Source organism: Camellia sinensis, chromosome 12 (assembly GCF_055761805.1).
Source record: "Camellia sinensis isolate YWXY chromosome 12, ASM5576180v1, whole genome shotgun sequence".
In the NCBI taxonomy this organism is placed as follows: Eukaryota; Viridiplantae; Streptophyta; class Magnoliopsida; order Ericales; family Theaceae; genus Camellia; species Camellia sinensis.
Genome location: NC_138972.1, coordinates 34,141,445 through 34,164,483, shown reverse-complemented (window position 1 = coordinate 34,164,483; position 23,039 = coordinate 34,141,445). Strand labels below are relative to the sequence as shown.

Below are 23,039 nucleotides of genomic sequence, written 5' to 3'. Positions count from 1 at the left end.
CACATCAACAGAGAGAGTAAACTAAACTAAATCCCAACAAAAATTAAAGCTCAAATCAAGGTAGAGAAAGAAAAGCAATTACTATACCAAGTCAAGATGGGTCAACTCCAAAAGACTAAACAAATGAACAATCCCCTACAATTTCAGCATTTGAGTGTTGAGCAATTCCACTAAGATTTTAACAATTATGTGCTAGTGTATCTATTTTTAGATAAGAAAAAATATGAGTAGAGAGTGGATAGAAAGAGAAGAAAGATATGAAAGGATGAAAGCGCAAAGAAGAAGCACAAAAGAGAATAAGTTTAAATAAGGAAAAGTCTGGAATAGTTATATAACTATCATGACCCAAATTTGTTTAAAATTATTTCTGCCTCCCAAAAAATTGATTAATAGTTTTTATTTTTTTCACCAAATTATGTTTTAAATTTTCAAGAAAAAATAATTTTGAAAAGATTACTGAAAACCAAACCAGACAGAGCCATGAAACTTGTTTCAGAAAACAGATTTCTAAAATCTTTTGTTTTTTTGAAGCACAAACCACTAATAGATACTTCTAGCCTTTTCAACTAAAATGGAGAAAACAGAACAAAACAAAACAAAACAAGATAACAAAAACACAAATTCTATATCAACAGGTGAAAGAAAGGAAAATTTTTATTCTGATTCTCCATATCTTCAAAGGTCCCAAAAAGAGCATAAAACAGATCCATTACTTCAACCATGCACACAAACAGTATACAATAATAAGAACTACTCTAAAAAACAATAATAAGATCAAAATAACAAATATTCAAAAAACAAATACAAAGATTGTTTATTAGTAGAGAGTGTTTGAGAAAAATACCCCAATCATATCAGAGTCACTGAGCTTGTTATCATTCTCCAAATCAAGCAAAACATCAATAAAGTCATCATCGTCACCACCACCCACAACACCTCCATTTTTAGCCCTCTTGAATCTGTGTTCTTCAATGATCTTCCCAACAAACACATTCACTCTAGAAACAAGCTCTCTACATCCCTTCCTCACACCTTGCAAATCCAACAAACCCAGAAGAGGAAAATGATCACTCCAGTTGAATATCCCAAGCAACTCATACCCTTCACTCACCAAACCCTCAAGTTCGGACCCATCACATCCATTGAAATCATAGGACCTCCCAAACACACTCATCATCACATTGTTCAGAGACCCAAAATGTAAAACTCTCTTGATTTCAACCACTCCGTTTTTCTCCATCAAACCCTTGACTTGGTTCACCATTTCGATCCCCCTTTTTCGCCGAAAATCGCCGAAACAAGTGATTCTTTGGGCTGAACAAATAGGTCGACGAGATTCTCCTCAGGCTCCTCCAGTACTCACCGTATGGAGCGAAACCCATTGCTCGGTGGAAGAGAAGCTCGTAAGCCGACTCTTTCACAGGCCGATCTGCGAAAGCCGAGCTACTTAGAATGTCCTTGGCTGTGTCTGGGTGGCTTGAGATGATGAAACGAGTGAACCCAATCGAAAAAGCCATCAACGGTACGGCTTCGAAGGTCTTAGCGAGATTTGCGAGGACTCTGTGAGTCAAAGAGCCACCGAAAGCGAAGACGAGTCCGATAATGGGTAGACCAGAGGGTCCATGAATGGCGGACCTTGATTGAACCCCGGCTCGCGCCTTTGAGAGAGCCCAGGCGAGGCCGCCTGGTGCGAAACAGAAGCCAAACACAGCAGCAATGAGGAAGATGCAGAGAATGAGCTCCAGGCTGGGAAGAGAAGTGGGGAACCCACTTCCAGGAATGCAGAGAGAGTAGTATTCGGAGGACGTTTTTGGTGGTTTTTTAGAGAGAGAGAGATTGGGAGGTTTTGAGAGATAGGAGGTTCTGGTTAGGAGCTGGTTTGAGCTGGATGGAATACGGAGAGTCGGAGAGAGAAAGGGGTAGTGGTAGTGGTAGTGAAGAGGCAAAGAGAATAGAGGGAGTTGAGAAGGTGGGGGTGTCGACACGTTTACGCATGTTTTGGATGGATTGATTTGAGAAAATAAAATAAAAATAAAAATAAAAAATGATGGAGAATTTCATTTACTTATTTGGATAATTTAAGTAGAGAGAAATGGGAAGAAATAAAGAGAAATGAAGAAAAATTTATTTCTCTTATAACCCTCATTTTTAATCTTTTCAAAAGTAAAGAGATTGGCGAGTGGGTGGTGGTGGCAGGCAGTGGATGGCAGTGGCGAGTGATGGTGGCGGGCAGTGGTAGCAGGCGGTAGATGGTAGTAGCGAGTAGTGGGTGGTGGCAGGTGGATGGCAAATGGGTGGTGGTGGTGGGTGGCGAGTTGGGTGGTGGTGGGTGGTGGCGGGTGGTGGTGGCTGGTGGGTGGTGAGTGGTGGTGGCAGGTGGTGGTAGGGGGTGGGTGGTGGTGGCAGAAAACGGTGATGCAAAATGGTGGCAGGTGGTGGCTAGTGTTGGGTAGTAAAAAAAAAAAAAAACTCAAAACTCAAAACGGAAACACATTTTTTGAGTTTACATTTTTTGGCTAAATTTAAAAACTGAGACCACTGATTTATAAATCAAAAATTTACCAAACAAGTTTTTATTTGAGTTTTTAAAATTTTTGTAAATATAAACAGAAAACTGAACATGTAAGTGTTACCAAACGGCACCTTAGCAAACAGGTTTTAGATGGTAAAAATGTAGTAAAATTAACAAATAATTAAATAAGTTACCATCGTAAGAAATGACTTATCAAAAGATTCTTAAGCCATATATGGTTTGATTTTTAGAAATTTTTTTTAAAAGAATTAAAAATTAATTTGGTTAAGAAATAAAAAATAAAAAATAATTATCATTTAAGGGTAAAAAATAATTATCATTTTAATTTTTGGGCAGGTTATATACATACGTATGGCTGTTTCAATTTAATTTATAAAAAATTATTTCTAACCACTCGAAAGATAAAAATTATATAAAAAAGATAAAAATTATATAAACATGATAAGTAGTTTTATTTTTTATTTCTTAACCAAATTAATTTTTTATTTTTAATTTTTTTTCTTCTAAAAATCAAACCATACATAGCCTAAGAATCTTTTGATAAGTCATTTCTTATATTGGTAACTTATTTGATTATTTGCTAATTTTACAACATTTTTACCATTTAAAGACGGTTTGTTAACCATTTCGTTTTCAGTTTTCAATTTATATTTACAAAAATTTTAAAAACTGTCATAAAGACTTGTTTGGTAATTTTTTTGATTTATAAATGATTGTCTCAGTTTGTAAATTTGAGGAAAAACGTAAATTCAAAAAATGAGTTTATGTTGGTTTTTAAACAGTAATTTAAAAATTTTATTAAGAAATTTTTTTTTCAATTACTTTTTTTTCTAATTAATTTTTTTTCAATGATTTTTTTTCCAACTAATACTAACCGAGGGGGCAATTGGTAATGCTACTTTAAACCTTAGGAAGGGGATTGTAATTTCTAAAATGTGAGGGGTGTCAATATAATTTACTCAGTGAGGGCAAAATTGTTATTTAAAAAAATTAAATTGCTGAGAGGGGAATCTGTAATGAAACTTCAAACCTCAAGGAGGGAGATGTAATTTCCAAAACGTGAGGGTAAAGAGTGAGCAAGGTGAACACAATGGGGGAGAGAGACAAATAGACAGACAGACACATAGAGAGAAAGAGAGAGAGAGAGAGAGAGAGAGAAGAGCGAAAGACAGACACAGAGAGAAAAGAGATAGAGAAGAGTGATAAGTGAGAGAGAGACAAAGAGAGAAAGAGATATAAAGAGAGAGAGAGAGAGAGAGAGAGAGACAGAGAGAGAAAGAGATAGAGAGAGAGACATATAGAAAAATAGAGAGAAACAAGATATGAGCGAGAGATAGATAGAGAGAGAGAAATAAAGCGAAAAGAGATGATCGAGAGAAAGACATAGAAAAAGAGAGACGAAGAGAGAAGAAAGATGGGCGAGAGAGACAGAGAGAGAGAAATAGAGAGAAGATAAATGAGCGAGACAGAAGAGAGATAGAGAGATGAGAGAGATAGATAGAAGAGAGATGAGCGAGAGACAAAGAGAGAAAAAGAAAGAGACAGAGACAAAGACTGACAGACAGAGAAGAGTGATAAGTGAGAGAGAGAAGAGAGGTAATATTTTGTGGTAGAGGAGAGGAAGCGGCAGTAGTGGTGAAGGTGGTGGATAAGAGACGATGATAGTGGTGGTGATGACGAAGGAGATTAGTGGTGAAGTTATGGTAGTGGTAGAGTAGATGGAGTGGCGGTGGTGAAAGACAGGTAATTGTAGTAGTAGTAGTGGCAATAGTGGTAGTGGTGGTAGTGGAGTGGTGGCGATGGTAGTAGTAATGGTAGTCGTAGAGGTGAAATGGCGACCGTGGTAGTAGTGGTGGTAGTGAAATGGCGTTTGCAGTAGTGGTGAAGGTGGTAGAGGAGATGAGTGGTAAGAGAAAGAGATGAGTAAGAGACACAGAGAGAGAGAGAGAGAGAGAGAAAAGAGATACAGAGAAGAGAGATGGATGAGAGACACAGAGAAAAAGAGAGAGACAGACAGACAGACAAGAGTGATGAGTGAGAGAGAGAAAGAGAAGAGTAACAGAGACACAGAGAGAAAGAGAGAGACGGACAGACAGAGAAGAGTGATGAGTGAACCGCAACCTCTGATTTTTTTTAATATATAAATTATGTTTTTTAAGATTTTTTTATAAAAATAATTTAACAATCTTATCACTAACCATAGCGCATGAGAGAAGTTGAAAAGGGCATTGCAGTAACTATACACAGATTGTATCTATAATTATTTGTATGAGGGGATTTTAAATACTGATAGGGGATTTTGACCAAATCAATAAATGCAAGCATGTGGAAAGACATGTGGGTTGAAAAAAGTTAATAAATGCTGATCAAGGGATTTTGACCAAATTAATAAATGTTGATTTTTTTTTAAATAAAAAATTTAGAAAATTCAGATTTGGATATTGAAGCTCCCACAGGCCTTGGGGTTAAAAACCCCCTTTTGCTTAATATATAGTATAGATATATATATATATATATATATATATTTAATAAGAATTTGTATTTGTTTTAGATATTTTTTAATATACTAATTATTTTTAAAAAAAATTTTATAAAAATAATTTAACAATCCCATCACTAGCCATAATATATGCGAGAAGTTGAAAGGGGTGTAGGAGTAGGTATGAGAAAAGTCAAAAAGTGGGTCGGGAGAAGTCAATAAATGTTGAGTTCTTTTTTTTTTTTTTAAATCAAAAATTTTTAAAATTAAGATTGGGATATTAGAGCTCCCATAAGGTTTGTAAATTTAAAACCCCATTTTCCTTATATAATAACTAGCTTATCACCCGTGCTATGCACGGGATAATTCTAGATATTTATATTTATTTTAAATTTTTTTAATATATAAATTATGTTTTTTAAGATTTTTTATAAAAATAATTTAACAATCTTATCACTAACCATAGTGTATGAGAGAAGTTGAAAAGGATACTGCAGTAATTATACACAGATTGTATCTATAATTATTTGTATGAGGGGATTTTAAATGCTGATTAGGGGATTTTGACCAAATCAATAACTGCGAGTATGTGGAAAGACATGTGGATTGAAAAAAGTTAATAAATTCTGATCAGGGGATTTTGACCAAATAAATAAATGCTGAGTTTTTTTTTTAATAAAAAATTTAAAAATTCATATTGGGATATTGAAGCTCCCACAGGCCTTGGGGTTAAAAATTCCCTTTTGCTTAATATATAGTACTAGCATGCACGGGTTGTGTTTCACCACGTTGTCTTTTTTTTATACTATATTAAAATTTAATATTTTGATACTAATTACATGTGTTAGACTTTTCAAGAAATTCATATATGATGGACTTTTCAAGGAATTTTTTTCATACTTGTTCTTAATGCATTAAAATGTTATTATGAAGGATAATAATCATGTGTTGGATTTTTCAAGGAATTCATATGTACTTCACAATTATTTCTATATATGTGAATTGTGATTTTTAAATGTCTTCTTTTTTTATATTATATTAAAGTATAATATTTTGATAATAATCATATGTGTTGGACTTTCAAGAAATTCATATGTGTTGGACTTTTCAAGGAAATTTTTTTTATAATTGTTCTTAATGTATTAAAGTGTTATTATGAGGGACAATAATCGTATGTGTTGGGACTTTTCAAGGAATTCATATGTGTTGGACTTTTCAATGAATTTGTTTTATACTTGGGGGTTGGGAGAAGTTAATAAATGCTAAGGTTTTTTTTTTAAAATAAAAAATCAAAAAATTTAGATTGGGATATTGGAGCTTTCACAAGACTTGTGGGGTTAGAAACCCCATTTTTCTTAATATATATATAGATAGATAGATAGATATATCTTTTTATTTTTATTTTTATTTTTGTGTGGTTTCTGTTCGGGTATTTTTTTTTCAATTTATTTAAGATGGAGTTGTGGGTATCTTTTTTTTTTAATTTAATTTATCTGTGGTTTCCATTTGTTTTTAATTATTATTATTTAGGTAAGTTATGATGTGAGTTAGATATGTGATAGACATGTGAGTTTTATTGATTTAAAGTTTATTTAGATAACTTTAAAGATTTTTTTTGGTTATGTTATAATATAATTTATAAAATATAGGTAGATATCTACAACTTTAATAAAAAATATTATCTAATTTTTTGGGGAAGAGAAAATGAATGCAAGTTTTAATATTTTTTTTTGAAAATTTGTGAGAGAGATTAGGAGGGAGAGATTATGAAATATTTTTGTTATTAAATAAATAAATCAGTCAATAGTTTTTTTAAATCTATTTTGTAAATTAAAAATCAATAATTTTGGAAAATTGATTAATTTGTCTCATTAAGTGATTTAAAATTTTGATAGATATACATAAAAAAAAATACATAATTATATTATTAAATCATAATTCAAATTTAGATGTTATATCTTTTTGAGATCTATAGCTAAATTTTTTTTATTTTTTATTTTTTATTTTTAACCATAGTGTATGGGAGAAATTGAAAAGGGTGTTGCAATAATTATGAAAGAAGTCAAAAGAGATTGTGGGTTGGGAGAAGTCAATAAATACTGAGGTTGGGTTGGGAGAAGTCAATAAATGCTGATGTTTTCTTTTTTTTAAAATCAAAAACTTAGAAAATTAGGATTAGGAGATTGGAGCTCCCACATGCCATTTAGATGTTATATCTTTTTGAGATCTATAGCTAAATTCTTATATTTTTTATTTTTTTTATTTTTGTATGTAACCATAGTGTATGGGAGAAATTGAAAAGGGTGTTGCAATAATTATGAGAGAAGTCAAAAGAGATTGTGGGTTGGGAGAAGTCAATAAATGCTGAGATTGGGTTGGGAGAAGTCAATAAATGCTGAGATATTTTTTTTTTTTTAAATCAAAAACTTAGAAAATTAGGATTAGGAGATTGGAGCTCCCATATGCCTTGGGGTTAAAAACCCCCTTTTGGTTAATATATAGTATAGATAATTATAAATATTTATATTTGTATTAGATTTTTTTTAATATATAAATTATGTTTTTTAAGATTTTTTATAAAAATAATTTAACAATCTTATCACTAAACATAGTGTATGAGAGAAGTTAAAAAGGGTACTGCAGTAACTATACATGGATTGTATCTATAATTATTTGTATGAGGGGATTTCAAATGTGGATCAGGGGATTGTATCAATAAATGCAGGCATGTGGAAAAACATGTGGATTGAAAAAAGTTAATAAATGTTGATCAGGGAATTTTGACCAAATCAATAAATGTTGAGTTTTTCTTTTTTAATAAAAAATATAAAAAATTTAGATTCGGATATTGAAACTCCCACGGGCCTTGGGGGGTTAAAAATCCCTTTTTGCTTAATATATAGTATAGATATAGATAGATAGATAGATATAGATATAGATAATATAATATAGATAGATAGATGTGTTGAAATTTTCAAGGAATTTTTTTTATGCTAGTTTTTAATGCATTAAAGTTTAATTATGAGGGGGTTGTGACCAAATCTCCCAAAAGGTATGGGGATTGGGAGAAATTAATAAATGCTGAGGTTTTTTTTTTTTAAATCAAAAAATTAGAAAATTAGGATTGGGATATTGGAGCTCCCACAAGCCTTGGGGGTTAAAACCCCCTTTTGCTTAATATATAGTATAGATAACGTATCACCCGTGCTATGCACAGGCTGTGTTTCACCACTTTGTCTTCTTTTTTTCTTTTTCTTTTTATACTATATTAAAATTTCATATTTTGATACTAATCATATGTGTTGGATTTTCAAGAAATTTTTTCATGCTTGTTCTTAATGCATTAAAATGTTATTATGAGGGATAATAATCATGTGTTGGATTTTTCAAGGAATTCATATGTACTTCACAATTATTTTTATATATGTGAATTGTGATTTTTAAATGTCTTTTTTTTATATTATATTAAAGTGTAATATTTTGATAATAATCATATATGTTGGACTTTCGAGAAATTCATATGTGTTGGACTTTTCAAGGATTTTTTTTATTTATGATTGTTCTTAATGTATTAAAGTGTTATTATGAGGGATAATAATCGTGTGGTTGAGACTTTTCAAGGAATTTATATAAGTTGGACTTTTTAAATTTTTTTTTTTTATACTTGGCGGTTGGGAGAAGTTAATAAATGCTAAGGTTTTTTTTTTGAAATAAAAAATCAGAAAATTTAGATTGGGATATTGGAGCTCCCACAAGACTTGGAGGGTTAGAAACCCCATTTTTCTTAATATAGATAGATAGATAGATAGATAGATAGATAGATAGATAGATAGATAGATAGATAGATAGATATATCTTTTTATTTTTGTGTGATTTCTGTTCGGGTATTTTTTTTCCAATTTATTTAAGATAGAATTGTGGGTATCTTTTTTTTAAAAAAAATTTAATTTATCTGTGGTTTTCATTTATTTTTAATTATTATTATTTAGGTAAGTTATGATGTGAGTTAGATATGTAATAGACATGTGAGTTTTATTGATTTAAAGTTTATTTAGATAAACTTTAAAAAAAGATATTTTTTTTATTTTTTTTGTTATGTTATAATAGAATATATAAAATATAGGTAGATATCTACAACTTTAATAAAAAATATTATCTGATTTTTTGGGGAAGAGAAAAAGAATGCAAGTTTTAATATTTTTTTTTGAAAATTTGTGAGAGAGATTAGGAGGGAGAGATTATAAAATATTTTTGTTATTAAATAAATAAATCAGTCAATAGTTTTTTTTAATCTATTTTGTAAATTAAAAATCAATAATTTTGAAAATTTGATTAATTTGTCCCATTAAGTGATTTAAAATTTTGATAGATATACATAAAAAAATACATAATTATATTATTGAATCGTAATTCAAATTTAGATGTTATATCTTTTGAGATTTATAGCTGAATTCTTATCTTTTTATTTTTTATTTTTGTGTGTAACCATAGTGTATGGGAGAAATTGAAAAGGGTGTTGCAATAATTATGAGAGAAGTCAAAAGGGATTGTGGGTTTGGAGATGTCAATAAATGCTGAGGTTGGGTTGTGAGAAATCAATAAATGCTGAGATTTTTTTTTTAAATCAAAAAATTATAAAATTAGGATTAGGATTAGGAGATTGGAGCTCCCACAGGCCTTGGGGTTAAAACCCCCCTTTTGCTTAATATATAGTATAGATGAGCAATACTAGGTATCATGAATTTTTTTTTTTATGAAAATGATCATGAAAGATTTATGACTCTTGGATTACACTTAAAATAAAGTACCACACACTAATCAAGGTAATCCAAGGGTCATAATTCTTTTATGATCATTTTCATGAAAGTTTTTTCATAATCCTTAGCTTTTCTCTATAATAGATAGATAGATAGATAGATATAAATATGGAACATAACGTTTATATGACACAAGGACCAAAGTATCGGGACAACTGCTGCAATTTGCCCTCATCTAAATTAAAGGGATTTAAAAAGTAAAAAAAAAAAAGAAAAAAAAATTATAATATTAAAAAATGTTCACTAAAAAAATATAGATTAAAAATCAAAAAATAATTATTGAAAACTGCATACTAAACAAGGTAATGTTTTTTTATTAATTTTGAAAATTAAAAAATTATTATTAATTTTTCCTCTGTTTTTTTTTCTCACAAAAAAAAAAGTTACATTAATTATCTTCTTTTTTTTTTTTTGTGGAAAGGGGTTTTGACCTGCGATTTTTCTAAAATGTGTGTTCTAGATGGAAATGGTAGAATTGGTTTAGACAATGAGAAAAAGTGCTTATGCAAGGGGCACCTTCACTATGAGAAAGAATAGTCGGTTTTGCATAGGGTGCCTTCTTGGATAATAGCTTTCAATACTGACATGCATGAAGGGCTTAAGTGTGAGACATATGAGAGGGGCTTTAGTACGAAAATAAAAGAAATGGTTTACAAAGTGTCTTCTTGCTTCACGACTTCAATACTTGTGAGAGAGGAGTAGGCTCAAGTGCGAGAGAGAAATGAGGGTTTGTAGGAAGTGTCTTCTTGGGTCATGACTTGAGTGTCCGTGCACATGAAAATGAGTGATAAGGGTCAGAGTGTGTCTCTTGGGGTGACGGTTTCAGTGCTCCGAAACACAAAACCATAGCATTTTAATAAAGAGAAATAATTAGTGATAAAATATTTTTGTCTCCTTAAATACAAGAACAGAGAATTTATTATTGGTGACGAAATATTTTTGTCTTCCACAACATAACCTTATGAGACGAAAAATATATTCATCGCGTAATCAATTAGAATTTATTAGTGACGAAATATTTTCATCTCCCACAACTTATTCTTCAAAGATAAAAATATATTTGTCGCCCATTTAATAGAAAGATGAAACGACATCGTTTGCATGATGGAGTGTTTATTGGTGATGAAATATTTTTGTCTTCCATAACTTATCATTCCCAGACAAAAATATATTTGTCACCTAATAAATGGAAATATGCAATGACATTGTTTAATAGGTAGGGAATTTATTGGTGACAAATTACGTTCGTCGCAAAAAATATATATGTTTTGTGACAAAAATGTTCATCTCCAATGAGCTAAAATAATTTGAGCCAATGCAAATGAAATTGACACCTGAATTTTGCAGACGAAATTCTTTTTCGTCTCCTATACGTTTGAGAAAAATTAAAACAAACGACAAAATCAATATTTTGTCATCTTTGGGTTAAATTTTAAGACAAAAAAAATTTCGTCACCAAATTTTGTCACAATAATAGCCAAGATTTCTTGTATTTTGTTTCCTTGTTTAATTATTATTATTATTATTATTATTATTATTATTATTATTATTTTCTTTTTGTGGAGAGGGGTTTATTGTGAGAAAGAATAGTAGCTTTGCACAAAATGTCTTCTTGGATAATAATGTTTGCATGCACAAATGGCTTAAATGTGAGAGAGAATAGAGGAACTTCAGTGCAAAATAGAAGAGATGGTTTATAAAGATTGTTTTCTCGAGTCACAGCTTCAATACTTGTAAGAGAGGAGACTCAAGTGTGCGAGAGAAATGAGGATTTGTAGAGGGTGTCTTTTCGGGTCACGACTTTAGTATTTGTGTGTGTGTGAAAGTAAGTGATTAAGGAAGAGTGTCTCTTAGTTTCTGACAGCATTTTAATAAAGAGAAATAATTAGTGACAAAATATTTTCGTTTCAAACTCATATGTTCATTGCCTAATCAACAAAAATACAAAAACAACGTTGTGTGGGGATGGATAATTTATTGGTGATGAAATATTTTCGTCTCCTTCAACTTAACGTTATGAGACGAAAATATATTCGTCGCACAATCAATCAAAATGCAACACGACACATGGAGAATTTATTAGTGACGAAATATTTTCATCTCCCAAAACATATCCTTCCGAGACAAAAATATATTTGTCGCCTAATTAACAGAAAGATAAAACGAGCATGAAGGGTTTATTGGTGACAAAATATTTTCGTCTCCCATAACTTATCCTTCCCAGACAAAAAATATATTTGTCACCAAATAAATAAGAAAATGAAACGACATCGTCTAATAAGTTTGGAATTTATTGGTGACGAATTCCTTTTGTCGCAAAATACTTTAAATTTTGTGACAAAAATGTTCGTCTCTAATAAGCTAAAATAATTGGCGCCAACAAGAAAAAAAATTGGCGCCTCTTTTTTTTCTGACGAATTTATTTTTTCGTCTCCTATAGTTTTGAGAACAATTAAAAGAAACGACAAAAGTAATATTTGGTCAAGTTTGGGTTATGTTCTAAAACGAAAATAAATTTTATCACCAAATTTTAAAAATTAATTATTGAAAACTCCATACTAAACAAGGTAATGTTTTCTATTAATTTTGAAAATTACAAATTTTTTATTATTTGTTTCTCTGTATTTTTTCTCACAAAAAAAATAGCTACATTAATTATCTTTTTCTTTTTCTTTTTTTGTGGAGAGAGGTTTTGACCTTCGATTTTTCTGAAATGAGTGTTCTAGACGAAAAGGATAGAGTTGGTTCTGACAATGAGAAAAAGTGCTTGCGTGCAAGAGGGGCATTCACTGTGAGAAAGAATAGTGGGTTTGCATAGGGTATCTTCTTGGATAATAGCTTCAATACTAGCATGCACGAAGGGCTTAAGTGCGAGACAGAAGAGAGGGGCTTTAGCGCGAAATAGAAAAAATGGTTTACAGAGTGTCTTATTGAGTCACGACTTCAATACTTGTGAGAGAGGAGTAGACTCAAGTGCGAGAGAGAAATGAGGGTTTGTAGAAAGTGTTTTCTTGGGTCATGACTTCAAGGTCCGTGAACATGAAAATGAGTGATAAGCGTCAGAGTGTATCTCTTGGGGACACAGTTTCACGGCATTTTAAAAAACAGAAATGATTAGTGATAAAATATTTTTGTATCCTTCAATACCAGAACAAAGAATTTATTATTGGTGATGAAATATTTTTGTCTTCCACGACTTAACCTTATGAGATGAAAAATATATTCGTCACGCAATCAATTAGAATTTATTAGTGACGAAATATTTTCGTCTCCCACAACTTATTCTTCTGAAACAAAAATATATTTGTTGCCTATTTAATAGAAAGATGAAATGACATTGTTTGCATGATGGAGTGTTTATTGGTGACGAAATATTTTCGTCTTCCATAACTTATCATTCCCAGACAAAAATATATTTGTCGCCTAATAAATGGAAATATGTAACGACATCGTTTAATAGGTATGGAATTTATTGGTGATGAATTACGTTCGTCACAAAAAAAAATTATATTTTGTGACAAAAATGTTCGTCTCCAATGAGCTAAAATAATTCGCGCCAATGCAAATGAAATTGGTGCCTCATTTTTGCATACGAATTTTTGTTTTTGTCTCCTATACTTCTGAGAAAAATTAAAACAAACGACAAAATTAATATTTTGTCATCTTTCGGTTAAATTTTAAGACAAAAAAAATTTTGTCACTAAATTTTGTCACAATAGCCTAGATTTCTTGTATTTTTTTATTGATTTTAAGTATTTGGTGACGAAATTTGGTTTTCCTCTCTAAAAATAATACATTTGGAGACGAAATTATTTCCTCTCTAAAATTTTTTACAATGGTGACGACAAATTTTGTCTCCAAAATGGCGCCAAATCTTCCACCAAATTTTCCAAGGGCGGGAAATTGTTTTGTGACGAAAAATAAAATTTAGAGACGAATAAAATTTTTGCCACCTATTGTTTTATTTGATTTTAAGCATTTGGTGACGAAATTTGGTTTTCGTCTCTAAAAATAATACAATTGGAGGCGAAACCTTATTTTCATCACTAAAACATGCATATTTGGAGACGAAATATTTTTTCGTCACGCATTTTCGTCACTATAGACCTTTTTTGTTGTAGTGAATCATGGCAACATTCAATTTCTTATATTGAAAATTGAATGTTACCATAGATCATATTTATATGAAACGTAACGTGACACTAAAATAAACCAACAATATTTTCACATTCAATTTAAAAAAATAAAAACATTAAGTTTGCGAAACGTAACGTGACACGTTACGTTACGTTTATGTAGGTGTCACGTTACGTATAGGTGTCACGTTACGTTACGTTTATGTAGGTGTCACGTTACGTTACGTTTATGTAGGATCTTGTGGAATATATTCCTATCTAAATAGGACTTGAAACTCTATAAGAAATTATAGAGGACTTAGCCTAACATAAGTGTCTGAAAAATGACTTATAAATAAGAGGTGGTTTGGCATCCCCTAAATAATCCATTTTTTTATCTTTTTATTTTTTTTCATCACATCATCTCCTTATTTTTCTGCACATCTTTTCGTAAAAAGACAAAAAGTACACTTATTTAGATCATCCCAAAACAAGTCTCCCTAATAAAAATTATAACTAAATACCTCAAAATAATATTATAATTAAAAAAATTAATCATAATTAAAAAAATATCGTAATTAAAAATGCTAGAATGTATATAATAGAATTCTTCCATATTTGAATCATATGCTGGGCAAATACATTATGAAAAATGCTTGGGAGCACTAATTAGTGCTCCCACTAATTAGGTGGTAGTGGGTCCCGTCATTAATGATGTGATGTTTTGGTCTTGGAGTTATATTTTTTTTTTTTTTTACTTTTTTAATGCATTAGTGCTATTAGTGGTGGTGTTTTTAGTGGGATGAATCATTGTTGATACGTTATATATAGTGGGACCCTTAAAAGATTGCATACCAATGCATAGAAATTTGTATTTTCTCATATAATTGGGTATAGTGTCATCAATACTGTCAAAATGGATCGATGGTCCATATATAAGATGACGATTCTATGTTTTGATTCTTACTTTTATTTTATCATATTTTTTTTATAATTGAATATTTGAATAAATTAATTTACGCGTACTTTAACTACGTATAAATGTTCGGAGTAGTGAACATTAACATATAACTAGTTGTGATTAGGTTTTTAAAGAAGGTTTTGATTTAAATTTATGAGGAAAAAAAAATTAAATATAACCCATTACTTATTAAACTATCAACATCTTATTTAATAATAAATAAATAAGCGTTGGCCGTAAATTCAATTTTTAAATTTTCAAGTGCTAAAACTCTTAGCATCATAAGGGATAATTTAGGAAGCTAGTAAAATGTTAATTTTAACTTTTAACTCATTTTAAGTCGTATCATCTCTTACATTTTTTTATAGACGAAAGGATAAAAAAGTCAAAAAAAAAAAAACTAAAAAGCCAATTTGTAACCAACTTCCCAATAAGTATATGTATTTTTTTACCTCTGCATTTACTTTGTATCAAAAATTTTAAAATTTTCATAACTTGAGTTTTACAAATTCGTTTCTAACAAAATTGATATTCATGAGTTTTTATTTTTATTTTTTTGAGAATCTTTCAAACAATATGAATATTGACTATGAAATTAAAAAAAATTAAAAAAGTGAATATAATGATTTTTCAATTAATCAAAACAACAATGTTTTTTTATTTTTTCTTTTTGTGTGTGTGCGCCCGCGCAAAAGTAAGTGTTTAAACAACCTTAAATCAATTTCAGATAGATAGATATTGAAACAATACATGAAATTTAAAATAAAATAAATTGTCCAAAACGGAATACAAAGTGTAAAGTTACAACATATTAAAATTTTAACATTATAAATGATTTTTTTTTTTTTTTATACAGTTTCAGGTAACAATCTGTCCAAATTATAATAACAAATAAGTTAAAATAATTTGTATAGATAAATAAAAATAGGAGACAGAGATTAAAAACATGGGGGCAAATAAGTTCAAATATAGGGAAAAATAAGTTAAAATAATTTGAACAGGTTAAATTTTTTGGACAGATAAGTTAAAAATATAATATAGGGAAGAATAAGCTAAAATAATTTGAACAGGTTAAATTTTTTTGGACAGATAAGTTAAAAATATTGAAACAGATATGTTAAGCTAATTTGGACAGATTGATAAAAATATTAGAATACAATTTTCAGGGATAGGTAAAATATTTTGAATAGGTAGGTTGAAATAATTTGGACATATATATAAAAATTTTGTGACACAATTTGAACAATATATTCAAATATGGGATAGATAGATAAAATTATGGACAAATAGATATATTGTACACAAAAAAATCGTTTATCGTGTTAAAATTTCAATCAGCCGTGCTAGGGATCCCCATTGGGGGTGACCCCCAGTACCCCCACTCCACATGAGAGGCTGTGGACCAAAGAAAAAAAAAAAAAAAATTCAACCAATCACACCTCGAGCCTGGGGTCACCCCAATGGGATCGGAAGCTTTTCTCAATTTCAATATGTGATAACTTTTTACTTGATAATTTATTTCGAGTAATTTTTTTTTATTTATATATATATATTTTTTGAAATCCTATCTATAGTTTCGAACGCATACGTTTGTAAAAAAAATGTTGTTTTCGTTGTTTAATTGATCGAAAAAATAATTTAATCTATATCTTTTTTTTTATAAATTTCATATCCAATATTTATCTTGGTTGAGGATATGAAAAATACAAATTGGATATATTATAATTGAAATCCATATATGTATGGTATGAAGACACGTGGTCGGTCACCTGTGGGTCCAATAATATCAATTTCCCAAAAGTTCTGGGTTTTTGTGGTCTAAGTGGATCTATTATGCAGTAATCTTCGGAATATAAAAATTATATACAAAATTTTAAATAAGTATAAAATTTATATAAAAAAATTTGATAAAAATGATATGGCTTTATTTTAAAGTGAAAGGTTTATAATGTGCTATATCATTATAAATGAAAATTATGTATGAGTTTTTCATTCTTATATCATTACTCATACCAAATATAACATGGGACATATATGTCTCACATAAGGTGAATCTTACATGATGTAGGACCTCTATGTGAAATATGTGTCTCAGTCTATGTTTGGTGTTTGTATTCCTTATATTACTCATTGTCAATGGGTCATTTCATGATTTAACATAGTTCCATAGCTATAATTATTGTTAAAATCTGTTATTAATTATTAGATTAGCACTTATAGGAATTAGCCTTTCCATTCTTATAAATGCTAGAAAAAATAGATGATTTCTCACAAGTATAAACCAATTGAAGAAAATAAAAATAATACAGAAAAATTAAATCAATGACACAAAAATTTTACGTAATTTTCTCAATGTGAGATTTGTCCATAGGACTGTAGTCTGATTCTACTATCAATTAAGAATTTTCAAATATTTATAAACGAGATACGAATAATCTCATAAATTATCCTTAAGTAAGATCTAATAATTACAAATAAATAAATAAATAAATACCTCATCAAAATAAATGAACAAGTATCCTTCAAACAAGTAATAAAAGACCCAAAATAATGAACTAAAATAATCATCACAACTGACCTCCGAAGAAAACCCGAAGAAAACCCAAAATAATGGGCTAAAATTTTTTTTTTTTTTTTTCATTCTCTCTTTACCCCACTTGTATGTGGGGGTTGTGGGGTCATTCCGTACAGGGTCCGAAGCAGTGCTCCAGAAACAAAAACACAAAACCAGAGCACTGATTTCCTGCCACTCTGGCTGAATACACACAGCAGCACTTAGCTTGTGTAACAAAACAAACCCACTAATTGATTGAGTATAGGAAGCTTATTGCCAAGAACAAAATACACCGAATAATTGATATATATATATATATATATAATATCAATATTAGCAACACAAATAATAAACTTTTTGGATTTTTACAATATCTTAATTGTTATCAAACATATTTTAAATAACCATTAGGTCTCTAAGAAGATCAGATATAATATATAAAAATATATATTATAATCAATACCAAATCAAATTAAATATTGTTTAAATAAATTATTAGATCTCATACTCTATTAAGAAGGGCATACCCAACAATTCTTCCCCTACCATTCCCAAAACATAAATACACCTTCAAAGCCCTTCGAAGATACCTTAGAAGCCATTTCACCACTACCCAATATTCTTTAGCCGGATTAGAAAAAAACTGACTCACCACACGAACGGCGTCAACAATATCTAGTCTTGTACAAATCGTAACGTACATCAAAGAACCAACCGTTGAAGCATAAGGAATTTTTAGCATCTTTGTCTTTTTCATTTGTAGGACATTTATTCTAACTAAGTTTGAAATGACCTGCAAGTAGACAACCAACCGGCTTTGCTTTTTTCATGTTGAACCTCTCAAGAACCTTCTTAATGTAACTTTCTTGAGACAACCAAATCAATCCTTCTTTTGATCACGAACAATTTTCATATCAAGAATTTGTTTTTTTAGTCCCAAATCTTTCATAGCAAATAACTTGCTTAACTCCAATTTCAACTTGTTAATCATGAAAGAATCTTGATTCACAATTAGCATGTCAACAACATAAAGCAAAATAATAATAAATATACCATTCTAAATTTTTTTCACAAATACACAATTGTTCGAAGTGGTTTTAGAGAAACCACTATTCATCATGAAAGAATCAAATTTTTTGTACCATTGGCGTAACGCTTCGCAACGCTTACTTGAGGGCATACAAACTTTTCTTCAATTTACAATCCAAATGCACTTTCTCTTTTTCCACAAAACCCTCTGGTTGTCCTATATAAATTTATTCTTCAAGGTCATCATGAAGAAATGCGGTCTTCGCATCAAATTTCTCAACTTCAAGATTCATACTTGTGGCCATTCCAAGTATAACCCGAATAAAAGACATCTTTACAACCGGCGAGAAAATTTCATCAAAGTTAACACATTTCTTTTACCCAAAACCTTTAACAACAAGGCGTGCATTACACCTTTTATTTTTGTTGTTATTCTTTAATTTGAAAGCCCACTTACTTTTTAGAATTTTCCTCCCTTTAGGTAATTTCACCAAATCATAAGTGTGATTTTCAAGTAAGGAATTCATTTCCTCTTCTATGACCTTTTTCCAATCACCTTTCTTTACATGCTCAATTGTTTCTTGGTACGCTTGAACTCCCTTTGATCGGATATCAACACAAACTCATTGGAATGATATTTTTTCGAAGGTTGTCAATTTTTTATAGATTTCCTCAACTCATGTTGTGGTGGTTGCTCTTAAGTTGGATACTCTTCTTCAATTTCGAGCTCAACTTCGTTTGCAGTAGCATTATCATCCATATCTTAAGAGAGGGTTGCACATCTCCCTCATTTTCATCGTCCACCAAAAATGAAGGAGATGGATTCATATCAATGAGATCACTAGTTTTTAGCTCCAGTTGATCACCTTTGCCAAAGTCTTCAATTGTTTGGTCTTCAAGAAACACAACATCACGACTTCAAATAACTTTCTTGTTGACCGGATCCCACAATCTATAACCAAACTCACCATGACCATAGTCAAGAAAAATGTATTGTCTTGACTTACTATCAAACTTGGACCTCTTATCTTTTGGAATGTACACAAAAGCTCAGCAACCAAACACTCTCAAGTGATCGTAAGACACATCCTTATCGGTCTAAACTTTTTTGAGATCATCACCATTCAAATGATAAGAAAGATAAATTCATCAAATCAACTGATGTCCTCATTGCCTCACTCTAAAAGGATTTTCGCAATTTAGCATGTGAAAGGAAACACATTGTTCTTTCCACAATAGTGCAGTTCATCATTTCGACAACACCATTTTGTTGAGGAGTCTTCTTAACTGTTTTTTGATGCTGAATGCCTTGGCTGCAACAATACACATCAAATGGCCTAATATATTCACCACCGCTGTTTGTCCGAATACACTTTAATTTCAGCCTTGTTTTCTCTTTCAGCTATGGCCTGAAAATGCTTAAACGCATCTAGAACTTGATCTTTAGTTTTTAGTGCAAAAGTCCAAACTTTCATTGAATAGTCATCAATGAAAGTAACAAAATAAAGTGTACCACCATGTGTTCTAACTTTCACAGGACCACAAACATCTGAATGTACCAACTCCAAAACATTTTCTTTTCTATAACTAACATTTTTATGAAAAGAAAGTCTATATTGTTTACTTGCTAGGCAATGAGCACAAGTCTTAAGATGTGTACCTTTCAAATGGGTAGAAACTCTTTCTTGAACAAAACTTGTAGCCCTTTTTCACTCATGTGCCCAAGCTGCTTGTGCCACAATTTAGTAGAAGCATCGTCCTCAAGTGCATTGACAACACTTTTGCAAATTTCTTCACGCATCGAATGAAGTGTGCAAGTCTTCTTGCACTTAGCCACCACCAAAGAATCCTTTGTGAGCTTCTATTTTCTATCACCAAATTTGTTATTGTAGCCTTTATCGTCTCGCTTCCCGATAGAGATCAAATTGAGGCAAATGTCAGGAACATGCCTCACATCTTTAAGTAACAACTTGCTGCCCAAATTTGTTTCCAAGTAAATATCACCCATGCTAAAAATATAGGACAAACCTTCATTTCCCACTCGAACACAACCATAATCTCCTTTGGTGTATTGGAAGTGAAGAAATTAACTCGAGAAGTCACATGAAAAGAAATACTAGAATTAATCACCCAATTGCTCTCTTGGCCAACAAAATTGACATAATCATCTTCACAAACAGCCAAGAGATCACCTTCGGTAGTAACCACCGTTGTGTCTTATTGCTTCTTTTCCACACTTTATCACGCTTTTTTTCCTTATTCTTGAGTTTTCGACATTTTCACTTCATGCACCCAATGTCTTTATTTGAAAAATAGCCATCTCTTGATTTGTCACAGCTTTGGCCAAGACAATGAGGATTCTTATTCCCCCTTGTGTTCACCTTGGCCTCTGACAATAAATGCCTCCAAATGAGAAGAACCTGATTTTTTTCTACTTCCTTCATTCAACAAACTACTACTGAGTTGGCTCACTGTGACAACTCCATCGGGTGCCGAATTACTAACCGTCACAACCAAAGTATTCTAACTTTCGGGTAAGGCGCTAAGTGGCATCAAAACTTGCAACTCATCATCAAAAACAATTTTCATAGAAGTAAGTTGGTTAACAATACTCTTTATTTCATTCAAATGTTCTGGAATGGAAATTAACCAACTTTCGAGACAGAAAAACTTTATTTGTAGCTGATTTTTTATCTTAAAGACCTAATTTTTTCATAAATTATGTGCCAAAGTTTTAGTAGCAACATGATGAAACACACTATCATCAATCCATTGACGGATAACACCAATAACCTTTCGATTAAGTTTTTTCCATTCATCATTTTTCCTACCCTCAGTTTTTCCACTAGCACTCTTAATGGGTCAATGAAAATTTTTACAAAATAATAAGTCCTCCATTTGAGTTTTTAAAGTTATCCAATTACTTCTATTGAAGCTAGTCATATGACCCGCATTCCCCTTCTTTGATTTACACAGATAAACAAATCCAAATAAATTGTAAGCTCTAATACCAATTCTTAGGGAAAATAGATGAGCCTCGGCACTCCAATCAAAACAAAAGTGTATATTTCATCTCACTAAGGTGGTGGCACATCACCAATTCCTGAAAATGTTAGATAGGGATGAGCTATATGCCTAGTAAAGATACATTTAACAAAGTATCTAATTATTTGAACATCTACATGGCATCACCATAACCCAATCATAATTTAAAGTTTATGTTCAAAAATAAAATAGGTAGGAAATAAATACATTTCTATTCCATTGAAAACCTTTCTCAACACAAGGGGTAAATATGCCATGAATCCCTCGTAGGAGCCCCATACTACATATACATATAGGTTTATAACCAAACTATTCCCCACATTTTCCAGCTATTAATACGACATGTGGTGGGCACCAAAAATCATCGATATTTCCATTTTTGCTGACTATTTTACGGTAGAACTAGTGGACACCCAAAAACATTTTCCCACATTCATCCGACGATATGCTCAAGATAGAGTAATTGGGCATCTCAACTCCCCGCGCAGGTACCAACACAACACATTATTCCCAAAAACTGACTCTCTACCCAGACTCATACTCTATTTACCTTCCCCTTTTCACCACATTCCAAGTAATCAAGTGTTCAATAAAATATGAGACAAATAGTGAAAATAGAATACATGCCCTTTTACCCCCCTTCTATATATATGGTAGTTCCCAACACCAATACTCATAATCCATAAGAATTTATTTGAAGATTTATTAAATGTTGGGTAACATGCCCTTTTATATGAAACATAAAACTTAACTTTAGCTCAATCCTCAAAATAAAGTATCATGGTCACAACAATACCACATAATCATCCTCAAACTAAAGAGGCACTAAGTTAAAAGTAACCCTAGAGCAAGAAAACTAGACTTTTAAGAAGAATCCTTCGTAGAATCAAAATCCAATTTGTAGAAAGCATGATCCTTATATAGACTTCGCTTCTTGCAAGTGATTTAAGTTTGAAACTTAGTAAATTGAGAAGTATGTAGAGAGATAAATCTAGGGTTTTTGGAATTTGTGCAAAAGGAAAGAAGAGAGAAAAGAAAAAGTGAAATAAATAATCTAAAAAGGGTTTTTTTGATCTGCTGAATTCGCACAAACCGCTCGAGCGGTCTTTTCACCCCTTGAGCGATGAACGAGACCTCTCAGTATCTCTGTCTGCAAAACGAGATATTAGGAACCCATTATCTTTGCTCGAGCGACCATTTGTTTGCTCGAGCAGTCCCTTAACCTGCAAAATAAATTACTAGGAGCACCTCATCTCTACTCGAGCGGTCTCTTGAAGCAAATTTTCACAATATTACACATATTCCACAATGTCCATGCCATAGAAAAAAAAAGTTGGCTCCTCACAACATTCTCTTCATCCCTTTGTAGCATAACACAAACTACTATTGCAAGAGATCAACAACAGAATAGGGGCAAACCCACTCCACACACCACCATTTTGAACATGCACATCATTACTGCCACAACTTCTCAAACAATAAAAAATGATTAGGGGATTCATCAAA

General features: G+C 31.1%; 1 pseudogene; it reads right to left on the bottom strand.

The window, feature by feature from the left end:
* Positions 1 to 255: 255 nt before the first annotated feature.
* LOC114266398 (cytochrome P450 78A5 pseudogene) lies at positions 256 to 18,201 on the bottom strand (annotated as a pseudogene).
* Between the last annotated feature and the right edge of the window lie 4,838 nt (positions 18,202 to 23,039).